Source organism: Schistocerca nitens, chromosome 8 (genome assembly GCF_023898315.1).
Source record: "Schistocerca nitens isolate TAMUIC-IGC-003100 chromosome 8, iqSchNite1.1, whole genome shotgun sequence".
NCBI classification, from domain to species: domain Eukaryota; kingdom Metazoa; phylum Arthropoda; class Insecta; order Orthoptera; family Acrididae; genus Schistocerca; species Schistocerca nitens.
In genome coordinates, this window is record NC_064621.1 from 17,799,740 (window position 1) to 17,819,935 (window position 20,196).

The window sequence follows — 20,196 nt, forward strand, 5'->3', positions numbered from 1 at the left end:
CGACTCCACGGGAGGCGACACAGCGGCACGTCGACGCTGTTCTCTGTCCCACTTTGCTGCCCTTCACGGCAGCCCGGCAAGATCGCCGGACCTCTCGCCAATTGAGAATGTCTGGAGCATTACGGTTAGGAACCTCGAACCACCTAGGGATTATGACCATCTGAAGCGCCAGTTGTACAGCATTTGGCACGATATTCCTCAGAGGACATTCAGCAACTCCGTCAATAAATGCTAATAATTGCTTGCCGAAGTACCAGAAGTGGACCTACGCGTTGTTGACTTGTTCAAGTTTTGAAGCTCTTTCTGTTGGATAAATCATCCAGTTTTTCTGAGATTGTAATTGTTTGTTTATCTGTATGTGCAACATGTCTACAGATTTCCGTCCCATTTGGATAATTGCTTCGCTGTCTCTCTCTCTCTCTCTCTCTCTCTCTCTCTCTCCCTTTCTCTCTCTCTCTTTCTTTTTCATGAGAGTGTAATAGGATGATGGAAATTGAACTTAATTTTTTTATACACCCATCTATTCAGACTACTGTCCGTGAGCAGACACGTTTTCTTGTGGCCAACAAGTGCAGGAAACAACCGGCTCTGCGTCCGTGTTGTACCCGTCTTATTTTGGTAGCGCTGCAGGGATAGTAAAAGTATGTTATGCTATCTTGTTGTATTGTAAATACCAGAAAGAGTCTGAAGGTGTTTGGGATGAACAAATCGACGTTAAGGAACGAAATGGGAAAGTAAATTATCTTAAAATTCGCTCACTTATGCCTTGCTCCGAGTACGAGTTATATTTTCGAGCCAACAGCATAGTGATTTAACCTGTTAAGAAGAGCTTGCAAGAATTACACAGTCGATACCCAAACGTACGTATTTTGCACTGTACATATACCTGTGAGTATTATTCACACTCAAACAAGTATTTCATTTGAAATTAATACAACGTAAACAGTGAGCGACGATTATTATACTGTAACGGAAGCGGCTGCGAAACACAACGGACACAAAATATGTGCCACATATATCTAGCTTTGAGTTAAACTCGGTAGTACAGTAATTAATCTCAAGTCTGTTACTCGGAAAAGATAGTACAGTTGGTTCTGGCGCATGGTCAGATGTGGTATGTTCATCAAAGCGAAATAGCAACAAAAGGAATGTCAGTTACATCTGTCGACAGTTATGTGGATAGTATACGTTGTTAAAAAGTATCGTACCAGTTTGATAGAATGACTAAAAGGGGAGGCCACGACGTTCGGATCACGGATTTACTTCAAACTTCGTACACATTTAGTAGTCCATTAGGACAGCTTAATGAGCAAGTAAGAAGGCGTACAACGCGTTGCGATCCTGAGCACGAAATGACGGCGGTCGGTCGTGCGGTTAGCGTTCAAGCTCCGTAATCGGCTGATCGCTGCATCCAGTCCCGCTCGAGCTGTCTTTTATTTTTATTTTATATATTTTTTGACACTAGTTATTATTTCGTATACATTACATTTGAAAGGTAACACGATGAAAAGACACTTCTATTTGCATGAACTTTTACTAAACTTCCAGTGTTACTTGGTTGTTTGCTGATTTTCATTACAACAACAAATGTATTTATAATATTATCGACAAATAAACGACCAAACGCCTACAGGTTTCCTGAAAATGCATCCCTGTCGTGACTTAAGAAATACCTTATACCTGCGACCGAATAAGATACCGAGAACTACTTTGCACCTGGACGCTTCCATCTGCAGACAAACGTTTCGCGGACTACGGACAGGCTTGGAAAGCCCAAGTCAAACATCGATATATAAAGGTCTACATAACTGCATTCAGTAATACAGTGAGTTTCAGTGTGCCAGCACATGACGGTAATGTACGATTAACCATCGGATGTGCTTTCGACATTACAATTTGCAGGATGATATTTCTCACACATACACAGAAACATAAATTAAAACGTCAGCCACTACATCGAATAAATGCAATTTTGCTACATGCACAAGGAATCTTCAGAGTTCCTTAGAAAAAGCAAAGCTCGCTTATATTTTGAAAAAAATTCTCATTCTTCCGACAATTTGGATGCAAATCACTTTCGTTAATGCCGGTGTCGACAATTGGCGGTATACGATTGAATACGTTTTAATGGCATCTCCGCGAGAACCAAGTTCTATTTCGCTGTCAGTCAAATACGAATAAGTTTCAAGTCGCATGATAAAGTTTCTAGATTGCCTATCGAAATAAAAGTCACATAATATTCATAAATGTTGAAATGTGTGTGAAATCTTATGGGACTTAACTGCTAAGTTCATCAGTCCCTAAGCTTACACACTGCTTAACCTAAACTACCCTAAGGACAAACACACACACCCATGCCCGAGGGAGGACTCCAACCTCCGCTGGGACCAGCCACACAGTCCATGACTGCAGTGCCCTAGACCGCTCGGCACATAATATTAGGTGTAATAATAAAAATTAGCGAACAGCCAAGGTTAGAAATTCAATAAAAGTTCATGTAGACATACATCTCTTTTCATTATATTACCTTTCTAATGTAACATGTACGAAATAACATTACTAGTGCTGAAAAAATGTAAATTAAAGGGAAGATGATCGGACTGCATCGAGCGAGCGCAGAGCTTGACTGCTAACGACGAACGCGCCGCCAGCTCGCAACACACTGGTACATTGCTCACCCTCTCTCACGATTTTCTCGACCTCGACTAAGCAGTACGCCTTACTACTTGCACATTGTGTTGTCCTGATGAAGTACTAAAAGTGTACAAAGACTCAAGTAAATCCGTGATCCGAACGCCGCGGCCTCCCCTTGTTAAGTTATAAGCTTTGTTGAACGTGGCCTCCAATATGACATTCACATAATTGAATATCATCTTACATTTTCTCACACAGGTGCTGTAATATTAACGTAATTGTCCGTCTGTTCTGACGGAGAATGACAATAACACTTCTCTACGGCGGGGTCAGGGATTTTCTCTGCCTCGTGATGACTGGGTGTTGTGTGCTGTCCTTAGGTTAGTTAGGTTTAAGTAGTTCTAAGTTCTAGGGGACTGATGATCATAGATGTTAAGTCCCATAGTGCTCAGAGCCATTTGAACCATTTTTTGAACACTTCTCTAATGTTCTGCAAAACTGTTTTTATTATCGACCTGTCCCGGGTTCGCAGGGGTAGCGCTACGTATATACTGGAGGTAACTGACACCATAAATCCCGCAGTGTTGTCCATAAATCAGTAAGAGTACGAGGGGTTGGAGATCTCTTCTGATGTTCCAAGGCATCCCAGGTATGCTCAATGATGTCATGTCTGGGGAGTTTGGTCACCAGCGGTGTGGGGTGTCGCATTCTCCTGCTGGAATTGCCCAATCCGTTGGAATGCACAATGCACATGAATGGAGGCAAGTGATCAGACAGGATGCTTAAGCACGTGTCACCTGTCAGAGCCGTATCGAGATATCGGAATCGGAAGTCCCGTATCAACCGAACTGTACACGGCGCTCACCATTATAAAGCCTCCATCAGATGGAACAGTTCCCTGCTGATATGCACGATCCATGGATTCATCAAGTCCATACTCGTACACGTCCATACAATTTGAAACGAGACCCGTCCGACCACGCCATGTGTTCCCAGTTACCAACAGTCCAATGTCGGTGCTGACGGGCCCAGGCGAGGCGTAAAGCTTTGTGCCATGCAGTCATCAAGGGTGCAAGAGTGGGTCTCCGACTCCGAAAGCCCATATCGATGATGTTTCATTGAATGGTTCGCACGCTGGCACTTGTTGACTGCACAACACTGAAATTTGGAGCAGTTTGCAAAATGGCTGTCACGCTGAACGATTCTCTTTAGTCATCGTTGGTCCTGTTCTTTTACGATCTTTTTCCGGTCGCAGCGTTGTAGGTTACATGATGCTTTCCGGATTCCTAACATTTACGATACACTCGTCATCTGTCGTAAGGGAAAACCCCCACTTCATCGTTACCTCGGAGACGCTGTGGCCTATCGCTCGTGTGCCAACTATAACACGACCTTCAAACTCAATTCTTCATAACCTGCCACTGTAGCAGCAGTAACCGATCTAACAACGGTGCCAGACATTTGTTGTCTCATATAGACGTTGCCGACGGCAGCGCCGTATTCTGGCTGTTTACATACCTCTGTATTTGAATACGTGAATACCTATACAAGTTTGTTTGGCGCTACAGTCTACCTTGCTCGTGCACCTGTTAGTGAAAACCGTATCAAAATCCCTACAGTAGTAGTATAGACTTGCCTTCACGAAAAAGACAGACTAACGCGGCTGAGGTCTGTAATTTATAATTTGTAGTGGTCTGGTCAGGCACTGGTTTTTGGTTCTATAATTAAATGTTTCCCTGAGACATTGAAGTATCTTTTTATTATCTACGATAATTATCGAAGCAGACGAAAGGAGTTAAAATGGTGCTGCGCCCGGGACTCGAACGCGGGTTTTCTTTCTTTCTTGCTAGGCAGAAATGCTAACCATTACACTAACACAGCACGATGGTCCGAATTCCTACGCAAAGTATCTAAGCTGAGTGCCCTCCCCCCCACACAAACTTCAATTCATTTTTCCCTTAACATTGGCAGAAGGATGTCCCATTACGTCCAATGCTGGGGTGCTTGCCAATATCGGAGAGCCCTGGCTGTAGTGACAATATGTAAGGGAAAAATGAATTGAAGTTTGTGTTGGGGAGCGCACTCCCCTTAGGTAGTTCGTGCAGGAAGATTGATAGTCGTGCTGTGGTAGTGTAATGGTTAGCAATTCCGCCTAGGAAGCAAGACGACGTGGGTTCGAGTCCCGGCCGCAGCGCAAATTTTAATTCATTTCGTCTGCTTCGATCATTATCGTAGGTTTTTGGTTTCTTGGGCTATCGACAGTTGATAATTGAATTTCGCGAATGCTATAAAAAACGAGCGACCTACACACATATTATTTATGCAGAAGATACAAAAGATACAGAAGTGATGATATGGAGAGTGTTTACAAAGTAAAGTATTACATTTGTATCTAACGCAGAAATACGGTGACGGAAAAAAAGCAGCTGCAACAAGCAGCAGTTGTGCGACATAAGCGAAAGTTGGTAGGCGTGTTTCTACAACTGATACCTATTCACCTTTCGCGCCAGCGGCTTAAGAAGGGCGCTGATAGTAGCGCAATGACGATGCAAATCAGGTTTGCTTAAAATACACGGTGTAGCTGTCGTGAGCGTTATTTACCTTTGAATTGGGACGGGCTGAGTTGATGTTAGTCAAGAATGACTTTAAGATGACAAAGACACCATTATTAACATCTCATTGAATTTAAGCGAGATCGTTTATCAGGGCTACGGAAAGCTGTGACATTGCAGAAAGACTTGGCAGGAATGTAGCCGCTATACATGACTGCTGGTCACGTGACTGCACGATCGCAAGACGACCGGGCTCCGGACGTTCACGTGCCACTACTGAGACGGCCGACCACCGTGTTCCGCGTATGGATGTGGCGCCCGCCTCGCTCTGCACGTGCAGCAGCAACTGGAGCACAGCGAACTGTCACACATCGGTTAGTTCAAGGGCCGCTCCGAGCCAGACGGCCTGTGAAGTGCATTCCACTAACCCCAAACCACCGCCATTTGCGATTTCAGAGGTGTCAAGCGAGAACTGTTGAGGTAAGAACAGAAGTTTTTGAAATTGTGTTCTACAGAAGAATGCTGAACATTTGGTTTCATCGGATAACTAATTAGTAGCTACCGAATGGAATGTAGGACAAAAGGAAGTTGTGTTTGCTGATGGACGCCGGTTCTGCCTAGGTGCTGGCCGTGTGTTCGTGCAACCAACCTGTCTGCTTGCTAGATACACCGGACATACAGTTGGATCTATGGCGTGGGGTGCAGGGGTACTCGGGTGGTTATTCCACGCATCACGATTGTAAATTTGTGCGTCAGTCTGATGATTCGACCCGTTGCGCTGCGAGCAATCCAGCGGGTGTTTTTAACCACAATAACGCTCGCCCACATACTGCTGTTTTAACCCAACACTCTCTGCTGAGAATGTTGGCCTGCTCGATCAGCAGGTCTGTCGCCAATCGAGCACATGTGGTACGTCATAGGACGACAACTCCAACGTCATCTACAGACATCACTAAACATCCCTGTCTAGTGGCCGACCAAGTGCAACAGGCATGGAACTACATCCCACAAACTGACATCTGATACCGGTACAACAGAATGCATGCACTTTCGCATTCTGGTGGCTACACCGGTTATTAATGTGCCAGCATTTCAAATTTGCAATGCCTTACCTCGTGCTTACACGAACCTGTGCTCTTGCAACGTTAATCATTTAAATATATTACCTAGACAATTGTATTTCCGGAATTTCATTACTGTATAAGTATTATCTTTTGGTGTTTGGATATTTTCCGTCAGTGTAGTTGCCATTAATTACAATGAAACTATAGTTTTTTATGACTATCGTTATATCTTGTGACATAAAATATAGCAATATCTGACCATTTTCCACGGTTCTTAATTTCTTTTAAACATGCATACAGTGATTTGTGGTTAACTGTGCCAGTCATTAATTCTTCTATGGCATAATAGTTGTCAATTATGTACAATCTAACTCTGTATTTGTAGTGCGTTTTATTTATATTAAGTTTTTTGTATCACTGGGTAGGTGGTCCAATATTTTTACGGTTGAGTACGTAATTGCTTTCTGTGCCACTCCAAGGCTGGATGACGCACTGCGCGAATCATTTTCCCTTCTGCCATTACATTTCTGTGTGTGAGTGTTCCTTTCTGGCTGTGGCTCATTGTTAGAAACAAAGGTCATAAAGTAGTGAACGCACTGCAAGACTGTTTTCAGTATGCATAGAAAAAAATGGTTCAAATCGTTCTGAGCACTATGGGACTTAACTGCTGAGGACATAAGTCCCCTAGAACTTAGAACTACTTAAACCTAGCTAACCTGAGGACATCACACACATCCATGCCCGAGGCAGGATTCAAACCTGCGACCGTAGCGGTCGCGCGGTTCCAGACTGTAGGGCCTAGAACCGCTCGGCCACTCCGGCCGGCAGTATGCATAGAGATGTCCACAGGAGGTTCTTGGGTGCACACTACACACTGTCCTCATCACATGCTTCTGTCCAACGAGCACCTTTTTTCTCAATGATAAGTACTGATAATATGAAGCCATAAAATATTAGCGACTGAAAATAAGAAATTTAGCTAATTGTTGCCATTTTTATCTCCAGAACATGGTCTTACCCGTAAAATAGAAATAGCTGAGCTAATACATTTAACAACAACCGTAACAAAGAATGTGTAAGTTACCTATCGAACAACTTTTCTGGCGTTAGCGCCTTGAAAAGTCTACATTGCCGGCATTCAACTGCCACATTTACCGTCTTCTGTACCTTATCGTGCAGCAGCTTTATGGTGGACTTGGTGCAGCTTAACCGTACATATCCTTCAAAACACTCTGAGGCTCTGCGTAACTGGGGCTTGTGATGTACTGTGCGACTACAAATATTCTCTGCAGTAAAGTGTAACCTACTGCTTGCCCAATTAAACACGAACTATATCTGCAACTAAAAGATATCGTCTTTCATAGAATTTCCGGAATTTTTGAACGCCCAGTAGAAAGATTCTGTCATCACCTGGAAACACCAACATTAATCACTGTATGACGTCACGTACACCGTCTCACCTGTAACATTATAAGCTCAAAGCCTTTGACGCACTAGGAATCTGACACACAGTTACAGAAACTCGATGGTTTTCTATACCATTTCATTGGCTCAACAATTTTCTTGCAATGAACTAAGCACTGTAGCCCCTTCAATTTTCACCCTCTGTGGATCTACTCCCCTGTGATCTTCACCGCAAAAATTCGCATTCTTCTTCAACGCGTGGTAACAGCGTTACAGAACGACGCAAGTCATGACTTTGTTCTTGTGCAACGGGGTTGGACACAACGAAACTCGCCTTGCTTCACTGTAGTGCGGCTCTTGAAATAAAGTATACGAATAAATGAAGTATACAAATTAGGAAATTTGTAAAGTTGAGGCGACGAAAGTCATGGGGTAGCGAAATAGCGATACGCACACATACCGATGGCGGTAGTACCGCACACGTAGGGAATGGAGGGCAGCGCACTGGAGGAGCTGCCATTAGCGTGAGAAGGTTCCCAGCGTGGTCGTGACCGCACGGCGGACATTACCAGACTCTGAACGCGAAATGGTAGCTGGAGCTACATGCGTGTAGCTCCGGGAATACCAAACTTGATGAGGCATTACCTCCAACCGAGGACAACGCAGTGGCCGACGGCCTTCACGTAACGACCGAGATCACCAGTGTTTGCGTATAGTTGTCTGTGCTAACAAACAAGCAATAACCGAACAGAATTAATTTCAGAATACGACGAACGTATTTATTAGGACAGTGCGGCGAAATCTGGCGTCAATTCTGTACGGCAGCAGACCGTGAACGTGAGTGTCTCTGCTAACGGCGCGATATCGCAGGCAGCGGTATACTGGTTTCGCGACCGTATCAATTGGACCCTAGACGACTGGAAAACCGTGGCCTGGTCATATCAGTCCCGATCTCTGTTCCTAAGAGCTCACGGTAAGATTCGAGGGTGGCGCAGACCCCGCGAAAACATTAACCCGAGTTGTCAACGAGGCACTGTGCAAGCTGTTGATGGCTCCATAACGATATGGGCTGTGTGTATCTGAAGTGGAGTGGGTCCTCTAATCCGACTGAACCGATCATCTTTTGGAACTGGTTATGTTCGGCTACGTGAAGACCATTAGCAGCCATTCGTGGACTTCAAAAACAACAACGGGATTTTTATGGATGGCACTACACCATGTCACCAGCCACAACTGTACGCGACTGTTTTGAATAACCTTCTGGGCAATTAGAGGATTTATCCACCCAGATCGCACGACACGAATCCCACCGAACATCTATCGGAGGTAATCGAGAAGTTAATTCGTGAGCAAAAACCTGCAACGGCAGCACTTTCGCGATTACGGACGGCTATAGAGACAGCGTGGCACAATATTTCTGCAGCGGACTTGCAGCGGCTTGTCGAACCTGTGACACGTGGAGCTGCCAAGCTAAGGGAATTAGGAGATGTCCCACGGCTCACCACCTCACGCCGGACGTGCAGCGGCGCGCTCTAATGTAAGGCCTGGCCAGACAGGATGCGGCCTGGCCGTCCGGCCTGTGGCCTGGAACCGCAGCCGGCAGGCCGCACTGTTGAATCGCTCGTTACTGTACGGCGGGCGGCGGTCACGCAGGGTGCGCGGCACTGGCGCACCGGCATGCGGCCTGCCGCACCGGCCGCCGCCGGCTTGTCACAGGTTACAGATCCGCCGCCTGCCACTGATGGCGCACTCAGCTGCTCTGTTCTCACATAGGAAGCAGTGGCGTGAGGTGGTTTTTGCCTTGCAGCTCGTAGTGCATGCACACAGAAAGACTTACAGAGGAGGTGAGAGAATACAACTTTTTGTATGATACTTTTGTCCTCGATATACTCTTGATAGAAAGCTGAATAGTGTAGTCACTGTGACGTCCATAACTTCCAATATCAACTACTGTAAACTCGGTAGTATGGAACAACGATCGCCAGGAGAACTAGCGAAAACTGTTAGAAGAACTGGGATCCACTATCCTTCGGGCATTTTAACCTGATAGCCTTTCCGTCTGTGCTTCCGAGGCAGTTCGGAAACCCCCAGTTCTATAAATCCTTCTTCAGATTTCTTCCACATCTCTGTTGTAGGAGTAGGTAAATACTTGGGCTGTAGAACAGTCCATATTGCCTGGCACACTTGTTTCACAATATCTGAGACTGTTGAACGTCCTAACCGAAAAGAAAAAGCTATGGTCTGGTGACTGTCGCCGGTAGTCAAGTATCTGGAAAAGATTAAAATCAATTATGTCGATAGGATGAATAGATAAGTTAACGACCAAAGATATGTTTGTTTAAATTCAATGACAATGTTATGAATACAATGAAACAAAACAATCTCTTAAGTACAAAGTTCTCTCTAGCGGGACACACGGAACTAGATGTTACTATCGTTTGCTGTATTCGTAAACAATGCAGATAAATTTATCACTCCACTCGTAACTACGTTGTGGGATAGCACTTTCTTCCGCCGAACCTTTCGTATGATACGGCAAAACTGAAATGGAATAATTTATATGACTTCTATTTCAAGCACAAAGAGGCCACAAACGGTAAAATTTACCTCAAACAAACGGCTTGTCTGTGCCTTATATCCTTTGGGTTTCTCCAGTTCGTTGTGCACTTCTCGGTGCTACCTTTTTATCAGGCGATGCATTTCCTCGAAACATTCTCGCGACATACGAAAATATTTGAAGAACCTATCTTCGTCAGACTCTAGATCAGTACACAGACGAAAGTATTCTCCTAAGCTTTCTCTCTTGCTATCAATGTTGTGTACCCAACATCTCCTCTTCTTGGTGCCTTTTCGTATCGCTAGTGCAAGCTACTCATTTCTGCAATTAAAAAAGAAAAAAGAAAAAAATGAATTCGCACAAAGATAACGTGTCCCGCGTGAAGATTCCAAATCGTCTAACGCAAGACAATCGCGCTACGCATGCAAGCTTCATAATGGGTTTCGACCCCTTCCACAGTGTAACAGTTGACGCATCAAGAGTCGCTGAGGCCGGCCGGCCGTTGCCTGTGTGGCGTCCCTGGCCGCTGACGGGTCCGGTCCACCGCTGCGCCGTCCGTCGCAGCGGCAGGCCGGATTCTGTCTGGCCAGGCCTTAAAAACGCGTGACGCGGAGCGGCGCCAAACGGCGCACGACAGCGCAGCTTGGAGCAGAGTGTTCGCGGGTACGCAGCCGCGCTTCATTAAAAATGAGAAACGAGAAAAGCGGTCCAAACCGCGCCGCGCACGAACCGACCACTTCCTTTGATGTACGGATACCGTGTGGAACTCAGTCGTTGCTGCGCAGAGCGGCGGGGTTTGCAGCCCACAGCCGACGCGCCGCGCTTCGCCGAACCTCTTTTGACAGTTTTGCCCGGCACGGCACGACGGCTGTGGGCGTGACTTAACACGAAAACAACTGCTTCCTCAAACTCTCGACTATGCACCCTTCTTGCCTATGTGACAATGCTACAAATGGCTTTGGTTCAAATGACTCTGAGCACTATGCGACTTAACTTCTAAGGTCATCAGTCCCCTAGAACTTAGAACTACTTAAACCTAACTAACCTAAGGACATCACACACATCCATGCCCAATGCAGGATTCGAACCTGCGACCGTAGCGGTCGCGCGGTTAGAGACTGAGCGCCTATAGCCGCTCGGCCACTCCGGCCGGCGACAATGCTACACCGCACTGTGCCGGCCATATAGCGTCACAAAACGAGAGTAGCGGTCAGTGGCCGGTCACATTCGCAACTAATAACGTGGGTAGTTTTCCCCATGCAGTGACATTTTTTAAATAAACTTACGATTATTACTGGTGTCCTAACAGTTACAATGTCATTTATGAAGCGTAAACACGAAGAAGTTGTTGTTGTTGTTGTGGTCTTTAGTCCTGAGGCTAGTTTGATGCAGCTCTCCACGCTACTCTATCCTGTGCAAGCTTCTTCATCTCCCAGTACGTACTGCAGCCTACATCCCACTGAATCTGCTTAGTGTATTCATCTCTTGGTCTCCCTCTGCGATTTTTACCCTCCACGCTGCCTTCCAATACTCAACATGTCCTACCAACCGATCCCTCAAGTTGTGCCACAAACTCCTCTTCTCCCCAATCCTATTCAGTACCTCCTCATTAGTTATGTGATCTACCGATCTAATCTTCAGCATTCTTCTGTAGCACCACATTTCGAAAGCTCCTATTCTCTTCTTGTCCAAACTATTTATCGTCCATGTTTCACTTCCAGAAACGACTTCCTGACACTTAAATCTATACTCGATGTTAACATATTTCACTTCGTCAGAAACGCGTTCCTTGCCATTGCCAGTCTACATTTTATATCCTCTCTACTTCGACCATCAGTTATTTTGCTCCCCAAATAGCAAAACTCCTTTACTACTTTAAGTGTCTCATTTTCTAACCTAATTCCCTCAGCGTCACCCGACTTGATTCGACTACATTAGATTATCCTCGTTTTGCTTATGTTGACGATCATCTTAAATCCTCCTTTCAAGACACTGTCCATTCCGTTCAGCTGCTCTTCCAAGTCCTTTGCTGTCTCTGACAGAATGACAATGTCATCGGCGAACCTCAAAGTTTTTATTTCTTCTCCATGGATTTTAATACCTACTCAGAATTTTTCTTTTGTTTCCTTTACTGCTTGCTCCATATGCAGATTGAACAACATCGGGGAGAGGCTACAACCCTGTCTCACTCCCTTCCCAACCACAGCTTCCCTTTCATGTCCCTCGACTCTTATAACTGCCATCTGCTTTCTGTACAAATTCTAAATAGCCTTTCGCTCCCTGTATTTTACCCCTGCCACCTTTAGAATTTGGAAGAGAGTATTCCAATCAACATTGTCAAAAGCTTACTCTAAGTCTACAAATGCTAGGAACGTAGGTTTGCCTTTCCTTAATCTTTCTTCTAAGATAAGTCGTAAGGTCAGTATTGCCTCACGTGTTCCAATATTTCTACGGAATCCAAATTGATCTTCCCCGATGTCGGCTTCTTCCAGTTTTTCCATTCGTCTGTAAAGAATTCGTGTTAGTATTTTGCAGCAGTGGCTTATTAAACTGATAGTTCATTAAATTTCACATCTGTCAACACCTGCTTTCTTTGGGATTGGAATTATTATATTCTTTTTGAAGTCTGAGAGTATTTCGCCTGTGTCATACATCTTGCTCTCCAGATGTTAGAGTTTTGTCAGAACTGGCTCTCCCAAGGCTGTCAGTAGTCCTAAAGGAATGTTGTCTACTCCCGGGGCCTTGTGTCGACTCAGATCTTTCAGTGCTCTATCAAACTCTTCACGCAGTATCATATCTTCCATTTCATCATGATCTACATCCTCTTCCATTTCTATAACATTGCCCTCAACTACATCGCCCTTGTATAGACCCTCTATACACTCCTTCCACCTTTCTGCTTTCCCTTCTTTGCTTAGAACTGGGTTCCCATCCGAGCTCTTGATATTCATACAAGTCGTTCTCTTTTCTCCAAAGGTCTCTTTAATTTTCCTGTAGGCACTATCTATCTTACCCCTAGTGAGATAAGCCTCTACATCCTTACATTTATCCTCTAGCTATCCCTGCTTAGCCATTTTGCACTTCCTGGCGATCTCATTTTTGAGACGTTTGTATTCCTTTTTGCCTACTTCATTTACTGCATTATTATATTTTCTCCTTTCATCAATTAAATTCAATATTTCTTCTGTCAACCAAGGATTTCTACTAGCCCTCCTCTTTTTACCTACTTGATCCTCTGCTGCCTTCACTATTTCATCCCTCAAAGCTACCCATTCTTCTTCTATTGTATTTCTTTCCCCCATTCCTGTCAATTGTTCCCTTATGCTCTCCCTGAAACTGTACAATCTCTGGTTCTTTCAGTTTATCCAGGTCCCATCTCCTTAAATTCCCACCTTTTTGCAGTTTCTTCAGTTTTAATCTACAGTTCATAACCAATAGATTTTGGTCAGAGTCCACATCTGCACCTGGAAATGTCTTACAATTTAAAACCTGGTTCCTAAATCTCTGTCTTACCATTATATAATCTATCTGATACCTTTTTGTATCTCCAGGCTTCTTCCATGTATACAACCATCTATCATGATTCTTAAACCAAGTGTTAGCTATAATTAAGTTGTGCTCTGTGCAAAATTCTACCAGGCGGGTTCCTCTTTCATTCCTTACCCCCAATCCATATTCACCTACTACGTTTCCTTCTCTCCCTTTCCCTACTACCGAATTACAGTCACCCATGACTATTAAATTTTCGTCTCCCTTCACTATCTGAATAATTTCTTTTATTTCATCATACATTTCTTCAATTTCTTCGTCATCTGCAGAGCTAGTTGGCATATAGACTTGTACTACTGTCGTAGGCGTGGGCTTCGTGTCTATCTTGGCCACAACAATGCGTTCACTGTGGTGTTGGTAGTAGCTTAGTCGCATTCCTATTGTTTTGTTCATTATTAAACCTACTCCTGCATTACCCCTATTCGATTTTGTATTTATAACCCTGTATTCACCTGACCAAAAGTCTTGTTCCTCCTGCCACCGAACTTCACTAATTCCTACTACACTCCTGGAAATGGAAAAAAGAACACATTGACACCGGTGTGTCAGACCCACCATACTTGCTCCGGACATTGCGAGAGGGCTGTACAAGCAATGATCACACGCACGGCACAGCGGACACACCAGGAACCGCGGTGTTGGCCGTCGAATGGCGCTAGCTGCGCAGCATTTGTGCACCGCCGCCGTCAGTGTCAGCCAGTTTGCCGTGGCGTACGGAGCTCCATCGCAGCCTTTAACACTGGTAGCATGCCGCGACAGCGTGGACGTGAACCGTATGTGCAGTTGACGGACTTTGAGCGAGGGCGTATAGTGGGCATGCGGGAGGCCGGGTGGACGTACCGCCGAATTGCTCAACACGTGGGGCGTGAGGTCTCCACAGTACATCGATGTTGTCGCCAGTGGTCGGCGGAAGGTGCACGTGTCCGTCGACCTGGGACCGGACCGCAGCGACGCCTCCAGTGGTGTCGCGACAGGCGTGAATGGAGGGACGAATGGAGACGTGTCGTCTTCAGCGATGAGAGTCGCTTCTGCCTTGGTGCCAATGATGGTCGTATGCGTGTTTGGCGCCGTGCAGGTGAGCGCCACAATCAGGACTGCATACGACCGAGGCACACAGGGCCAACACCCGACATCATGGTGTGGGGAGCGATCTCCTACACTGGCCGTACACCACTGGTGATCGTCGAGGGGACACTGAATAGTGCACGGTACATCCAAACCGTCATCGAACCCATCGTTCTACCATTCCTAGACCGGCAAGGGAACTTGCTGTTCCAACAGGACAATGCACGTCCGCATGTATCCCGTGCCACCCAACGTGCTCTAGAAGGTGTAAGTCAACTACCCTGGCCAGCAAGATCTCCGGATCTGTCCCCCATTGAGCATGTTTGGGACTGGATGAAGCGTCGTCTCACGCGGTCTGCACGTCCAGCACGAACGCTGGTCCAACTGAGGCGCCAGGTGGAAATGGCATGGCAAGCCGTTCCACAGGACTACATCCAGCATCTCTACGATCGTCTCCATGGGAGAATAGCAGCCTGCATTGCTGCGAAAGGTGAATATACACTGTACTAGTGCCGACATTGTGCATGCTCTGTTGCCTGTGTCTATGTGCCTGTGGTTCTGTCAGTGTGATCATGTGATGTATCTGACCCCAGGAATGTGTCAATAAAGTTTCCCCTTCCTGGGACAATGAATTCACGGTGTTCTTATTTCAATTTCCAGGAGTGTATATCCAACTTTAACCTATCCATTTCCCTTTTTAAATTTTCTAACCTACCTGCCCGATTAAGGGATCTGACATTCCGATCCGTAGAACGCCAGTTTTCTTTCTCCTGATAACGACGCCCTCCTGAGTAGTCCCCGCTTCTACACAAATAATAGATTCTCTGATATCAGTGATCACATCGTAATTTGTAAAAAAAAGTAGTGACTGCTCGACAATGAGTCTGACGTCGGATGAGTCTTTCAGATATCGAAGTAGATCCAGAACTTGTCATGTTTGTAAGGATATGCATCAAATGAGTTGGAGGTGATGGAAGAGCTTTCAGACGTTGTTACCCTGAAGGATACTACTCGATGCTGTGACATTAAAAAAGCCCTGGATGGTATGTTAGATAAATATTCAGTCCCTGCTGGGAAGACTGTTTTGTTACCGATGGTAAACCGTCGATTACAAGCAAACACGAAGGCCTTATGGTGCTTTTAAATGCTGACATTTTACACCCTGAATTTTTATCTGCTCACTGCATTATTCACAGAGAACATTTAGCATCTAAATATTTTCAGTATCAGGATGTTAAGTAGGTGGAGATAAAAATGATGACCTACACTCAATGAAATGCCGAAAAACAACCGACAGAGAAGAAACCAGCGGTGGCGACCATACTGATAATGTGTCTTTGTATTGTTTAGTGAGATGGCTATCAGTAGGTAATATTCTAGGCAGATTTTTCCAATCACTGTATCCGATCAAGCAATTTCTCCAAGAAAAAGGAAAATCTTCCCCTCAGCTTGACAAGACCCAGTGGCTGTTAGATACGGTCTTTTTCAGTGATGATGTTCAGAATTTACGAACGCTAAACACGTCCCTACAAGGAAGGGATAAACTTATTTCTAATTTAGCGTAGTGGTCACTTTTCATAACAAATTAAAACTGTTTCGGAGAGGCCTTGAGACTGAAACATTTCCACATTTCATATGCTTGAGGAAAATTACTGAAAGCCTTCTCTAGTTGAAGCTGCTTGATTGAGCAGTCTCGTAAGCTGACATACGGCTGGGAGAGCGTTGTGCAGACCACATGCCCCTCCATATCCGCATCCAGGGACGCCTGAGGGCTGAGGATGACACGGCGGCCGGTCGGTTCCATTGGGACTTCATGGCCTTTTCGGGCTAAGTTTTTCTCTAGTTCAGGTGCAAATACAAGATCGTTTAAGTAGAATGTCTGATCTTGCTGCAGAAATAAATGTCAGATTTTGTGATTTGAGGGTATTTAAACCTCCATTTTCAATCATGGAAAATCTTTACCTTGTTGATCTTATGAAAGATGGCTGTCCAGCTTGAGCGTCAATTATTAAGGATCCAGCAGCTGTACGGTTGGAGCTGCTGGAGCTTCAAGACAACGAAGGACTAAAGGGTGCGAAGCGGAGCAAATGGTGAACTGTTCGATTTTGGAAAAGGGTTCCAGGAGAAAAGTATCCACTAGAAAGATTGTGTGCACGAGGTTTATCTCTAGTTTTGGGGCCACTTGTATGTGTGAGGCACTGTACTCTATACTCAAGTTTATCAAATACAGATATACCAGTGTGTTCTACCTGATGAACGTTCACGGGAATTTGTGAAACTGCGCTCACCAATTATCATCCAGATTTCAAATAGCTTACAGCAAAAGCAAACACTCAAATAGCATATCTCGATTGTAACTTACAGTTTCTTGTTGTCTAGTACGAGGGTGAGTCAAATGAAAACCTTAAATATTTTTTAAATATTATTTATTGAGCAGAATTGGTACAAAACTGTATCACTTTTCAACATAATCTCCCCCACGCTCAATGCAAGTCCTCCAACGCTTACAAAGTGCATAAATTCCTTTAGAAAAAAATTCTTTTGGTAGTCCCCGCAACCATTCATGCACCACATGGTGTTCCTCTTCATCAGAACGGAACTGACCCGTGACTAATTTCTAAACATGCTGAAATGTCATTCAGTGTCATTCGGCGGTTTTCCTTCAGTAAGGCTTCAACTGCTGCATTGTTCTGTGGAGTCACAACTCGTTGTGCCTTACCTGGACGAGGTGCATCTTCCACTGAAGTCACACGATTTGCTAACTTCCTACTCCATTCGTAGACTTGCTGCTGTGACAAACATGCATCACCGTACTGAACCTTCATTCGTCGATGAATTTCAATAGTTGAAAGGAGAGACAGCATTGGTCGTATATTTTTGTTTATTATCGCAAAATCGATTTTCGGTCACTTAGTGACCATCTTCAGTGCTGTAATATATAACTTAAATTAGTAAGCACTGGTGTCAATAAGCTTACGGCGATCACATAGATTATTGACACCAGTGCTTACTAATTTAAGTTATATATTACAGCACTGAAGATGGTCACTAAGTGACCGAAAATCGATTTTGCGATAACAAACAAAAATATACGACCAATGCTGTCTCTCCTTTCAAGTATACCCATTATCTGGTCGTAATGCACAGGACACTATGGAGTCGCCAATCAATAGAATTTCAATAGGTTTCAGACCTTCACTACGCAAAAACCGAATAACAAAACGCTGTTCTTCTCTGGTGCAAGTCGCAAGTGGGGCGGCCATCTTTATACTGACGCTGCGACGGTACGTGTGCATCTGCACTATGCTGCCACCTACAGGCCATTCTGCACGCTGCTTGTAGGACGTTCACCAACTTACAGGATAACGGCGAGAAATTTCGATTTGTTATTACAAATTTAAGGTTTTCATGACTCACCCTCGTAAAATAGTTCAATAACGTTATTTTTGAAATAGTGTTTATTTTTAATTCACGTTAATTATTAGTTCCTAAAAATGCTACTCGCTTCGGAACAGCTCCATAAGTTTGCAGCTCCCAAAGGTGAGCTAAGTGGCCAACCCTAGCTTATAGGATCATTTCAGTACTTTGTGTCCGTGGATTATTCCCCTGGAAATAGAGAAGAAGAATAGGATTAGCAAATGTTTTACAGTTTAATGAAGAGGCAAATGTGCCACCGCCAGAAGCGATGGCGTCGAAGTGGCAGTTGCATCGTCAGTTGCAAAAGCCGGTCGATGTAAACAGTACCCGTGAAATCTGGCTCCGGTTCAGGTGGGGTGCGGGCTGATGTTGTCACCGTGCAAATTGACCAGGCCGATTATTGCAGCGCCAACAACAGCATCATTACCGTCTGATTGGTTATTTTAATTAGACTGTGACGTCAGCGTGGCGGGCCGATATCGGCCGGCGAGTGCAGCGTCGCGTTGCCCACGCAACGAGGTTACACTTCCCTGGTCCGTCTCGCTCCGCGAGGCGTTCCGTCCTCCTCTGCTAGTGAACTACTGGTTTCCGTTTCTCTTACGAAGTCTTCAGAGCAGCTTGTCACACGATCGCGACATTTCCCAAAAAATTTATTCAGTTCAGCTTATCGAAATTTCCGTCTCCTCTGTAATACGGCATTGTTCCATTTCAGATTTTCATCAAATTCGCATATGAAAATATTTTCAAAATAATAGGACTACAAAGCAGATACAACAGAAACTTTCTGTGGACTTGATGTTTCATATGTGGACGTAGCAGGTCACACAGTAGTTGACGAGCAGAAAATTCTACAAGCACTCCAAGTTTTCGTTTGAGGGTTGCTGAGCAGTAGTACAAAATATGAATCAGAAAGTGAAACACAGTTAACGATAAATGCAGGGTGTTTCATAATACCCATTGCAGGCTTCCAGCTGTTGTAGAGAGGAATTCATAGATAAAGGTTCAATGAGGAACCCATGATCTAATATGTACCGTTTGTACATAAATTAAATTTGACGATCGGATCAGTTCGAATCTTTCGCTTCACTTTGAAGAGTACGTCCTCCGTCGCGTTAGAAGAGAATCTGTTGCGACCACTAAAAACATGGCCGACGCCACGGACTCCCGTGGAGCACACAGGACTCAGCTCACTGACTGTGCTGTGCGCGTATAGCGAGGCGCGAGATTTGAAAGAGAACTACTTATTTTACAACGAAACGGTACATTTCCGGACACGTGACCCGTGTCGAAACATTATCTACCAAGTGCCCTCTACAATCTCTGCAAGTCTGTAATACGAGTTGTGAAACACCCATACATTCCGAATTAGGTGTATACGACAGGTGTTCAGTAGGTAAAGCATCACCTTTTTTTTTTAAAAGCAAGTTAGTTTTATTCAGGATTGCAATGCACCCTATTATACCCCACTCTTTTGGCCGCAAGACCCTATTTTTCAACATAATCGTTCTGTGCCATAGCCTCATGCCTGTTTACTGGTAGGCCCTGTACTCCTGAACTGTACCACTCTACTGGTCAAAGTCTGTGCATACTTCATTGGGCCAGACACGTGGAGGTGGGAAGGTGCGAGATCCAGGCTTTGGTGTGGATGAGGAGGAACAGCCCAATAAAGTTTTGTGAAACTCCTCGCGGATGCGAGGCCTTGCATTGTCATGGAGAAGCAGAAGTTCGTTTGCATTTTTGTGGTGAAGAACACGCTGAACTCGTATCTTCAGTTTCCTGAAGGTAGCTCAGTACACTTGACAGTTAATGATTGCACCTCGAGGGAGGATATCACACACAACGCGACCTTCCGAGTCCCGTAAGGTCGTCACCACGACTTCACCACGTGGGGGTGCGGCGTTGAACATTCTGTTTCTGACTGCGATCCGCCGATCGCCTCGAATGAGAGCGGCCG